Source organism: Coregonus lavaretus (genome assembly GCF_964263955.1).
Source record: "Coregonus lavaretus genome assembly, chromosome: 4".
NCBI lineage: Eukaryota > Metazoa > Chordata > Actinopteri > Salmoniformes > Salmonidae > Coregonus > Coregonus lavaretus.
The window spans coordinates 21,370,439-21,373,802 of record NC_139991.1 but is presented as its reverse complement, the minus strand read 5'-3'; positions in this window follow the sequence as shown (position 1 = coordinate 21,373,802).

Here is a 3,364-nt window from a genome sequence, read left to right as displayed (position 1 = left end):
ATGTCTGGGTAGCAGATTTGAGTGAATTAATATTATTCCTAGTATTCTTGGCCCCTGCACTACACAGTATAGGTGAGCTGTCTAAAAACAAGCACACGGTCAACCACAGTGTCCTACGCTAACACAGATCACAAAGTAATGTCAGTTTTGCTCTCATCCTTTCAAAATGGTCGTCTTCAAATACTCGCCAAGAATCATTATGTCCCCCAAAAAAATCAACCCTCACCTATACCACAACAGCATACACTGGTATTAATATAGAAACAATGTTTGATCTGTGAAGGGAATCACTCAGTGATTAGAAATGATTAAAGATGGCTGAACAAAGAGGAGAGAGATGGCGATATTATGGAAGAAATTTTTTTTCCCCAAGTTGTTGTGATAGGTGGATTATTTCTGTGATAGGCCTGAAGGGAGATTGGTGGGTTGGGGGGTAGGGAGTAGGGGGGTGGCATTCCACTCCTGTCCGGGACACTGTCAAGTGTGTGGAAGACGATGACAACACACATGACACCAACACTTAGGGCACATTCTATCAGATCCGCGCCAGCCAAAACCCGCGTAGAGATTGTTTTGGCGGTGTCAGAGGTGGAACTGTGTTAGAGCTGTCAAGTCCACAAGCGGCTCCCGGCATTATACCTAATGCAGACATTGCCCATTGGCTGCACGGAGTCTTATTAAGATAAATCCCATGCAGCCATGTTTACAAGTTCGAACACTGGAATGTGAGATGCAATCCTCATTATTTTGTTTAATGATTTTCAATTTGAGTGTCATTATTTCTATATAGCATACAGTTTCTCTTTTTGAACTTCTAACATGAAAGGGACGGGTGTGGCTTCGTGACAATGATCACCGATTTGACAGCTCCAACACAGTTACACCTCCTACATCGCCAAAACATCAGCTATGCGGGTGTCGGCTAGCACTGGTTAACGCTTGATCTGATTGAATCTAGGCCTTACACTCTCACTCATGTCTTTCTAAAACACCTTTAACAAACCTCCCACAGCATGCACATACAGTCGTGGTCAAACGTTTTGAGAATGACACAAGTATTGGTCTTCACAAAGTTTGCTGCTTCAGTGTTTTTAGATATTTTTGTCAGATGTTACTATGGTATACTGAAGTATAATTACAAACATTCCATAATTGTCAAAGGCTTTTATTGACAATTACATTAAGTTTATGCAAAGAGTCAATATTTGCAGTGTTGACCCTTCTTTTTCAAGACCTCTGCAATCCACCCTGGCATGCTGTCAATTAACTTCTGGGCCACATCCTAACTGATGGCAGTCCATTCTTGCATAATCAATGTCCACCCGCCTCTTGAGGATTGACCACAAGTTCTCAATGGAATTAAGGTCTGGGGAGTTTCCTGGCCATGGACCCAAAATGTCGATGTTTTGTTCCCCAAGCCACTTAGTTACCACTTTTGCCTTATGGCAAGGTGCTCCATCATGCTGGAAAAGGCATTGTTCGTCACCAAACTGTTTTTGGATGGTTGGGATAAGTTGCTCTCGGAGGATGTGTTGGTACCATTCTTTATTCATGGCTGTGTTCTTAGGCAAAATTGTGAGTGAGCCCTCTCCCTTGGCTGAGAAGCAACCCCACACATGAATGGTCTCAGAATGCTTTACTGTTGGCATGACACAGGACTGATGGTAGTGCTCACCTTGTCTTCTCCGGAGAAGCTTTTTTCCGGATGCCCCAAACAATCGGAAAGGGGATTCATCAGAGAAAATGACTTTACCCCAGTCCTCAGCAGTCCAATCCCTGTACCTTTGCAGAATATCAGTCTGTCCCTGATGTTTTTCCTGGAGAGAAGTGCCTTCCTCGCTGACCTTCTTGACACCAGGCCATCCTCCAAAAGTATTCGCCTCACTGTGCGTGCAGATGCACTCACACCTGCCTGCTGCCATTCCTGAGCAAGCTCTGCACTGGTGGTGCCCCGATCCCGCAGCTGAATCAACTTTAGGAGACGGTCCTGGCGCTTGCTGGACTTTCTTGGGCGCCCTGAAGCCTTCTTCACAACAATTTAACCTCTCTCCTTGAAGTTCTTGATGATCCGATAAATGGTTGATTTAGGTGCAATCTTACTAGCAGCAATATCCTTGCCTGTGAAGCCCTTTTTGTGCAAAGCAATGATGACAGCACATGTTTCCTTGCAGGTAACCATGGTTAACAGAGGAAGAACAATGATTTCACCCTCCTTTTAAAGCTTCCAGTCTGTTATTCTAACTCAATCAGCATGACAGAGTGATCTCCAGCCTTGTCCTCATCAACACTCTCACCTGTGTTAATGAGAGAATCACTGACATGATGTCAGCTGGTCCTTTTGTGGCAGGGCTGAAATGCAGTGGAAATGTTTTTTGGGGATTAAGTTCATTTTCATGGCAAAGAGGGACTTTGTAATTAATTGCAATTCATCTGATCACTCTTCATAACATTCTGGAGTATATGCAAAATTCCATCATAAAAACTGAGGCAGCAGACTTTGTGAAAATTAGTATTTGTGTCATTCTCAAAACTTTTGACCACGACTGTACACCTCACAAACATGTCTCTGACAAAACCCAAATACACACACCTTCCACTGTGAACAGGGATGTGAAAGGGACAGTGGCGCCTGCTACAGTGGAGCCCCTCCAGCCATGCATTAGAGTGACCAACACATCATCATGTTTCTCTCTCAGGAGAAGAAGGCCATCGCCGGATGTGTGTGTGTATTTGCTTGCAGCGAGTGATATGGTTTAGGATTCATCTAAACATTTCTACAAAGGTTCTCGTTTCTAATGTTTTTCAAATGTCCGTTTTTCAAACGTCAGATGCGTTCATAAACATAACCCTTTTACTCTAGTGAACAAATATTCTCTGAAGAAACTCTAGCAAAGATAGAAAAGGAGCGCCAACCAGCTCAGCTGGTTTCAAACACCCACACTGGGGCAGCTTGAAAAAGTATTGAGTATTCCAAAGCGACTGGGAGCTGTAGTCTTGAGTATTCCAACAATGTCCGGGTTGGATTTCTATCAGTATTTTAAAGTGTTTGAGGGCTACGTTTCAAGAGTATTCCAAAGTGTGGTCTTTTGTAACATGAGCATCCCGAAAAAGATGCAGGATTTTTTCCACTCTTTCTCCATTCTGGATTCGGGAATGCCGCCTTTCTCCAGGCTATTCCCAGCAGTTCCTCTAGGATTCCAACATCCCCTGACACTCTGGAAGCAGAATGGGAACGATCAAACACAAACACAGAGGCAGGAAGGGAGGAGTCAGAGGCCGATTCCTAAATCGTCCCAGACTGTCCCAGACTGAGAAGGAGAACAGGTAGGAGAGAGTGTTCCAGATAAATCCACACCCCATGGCT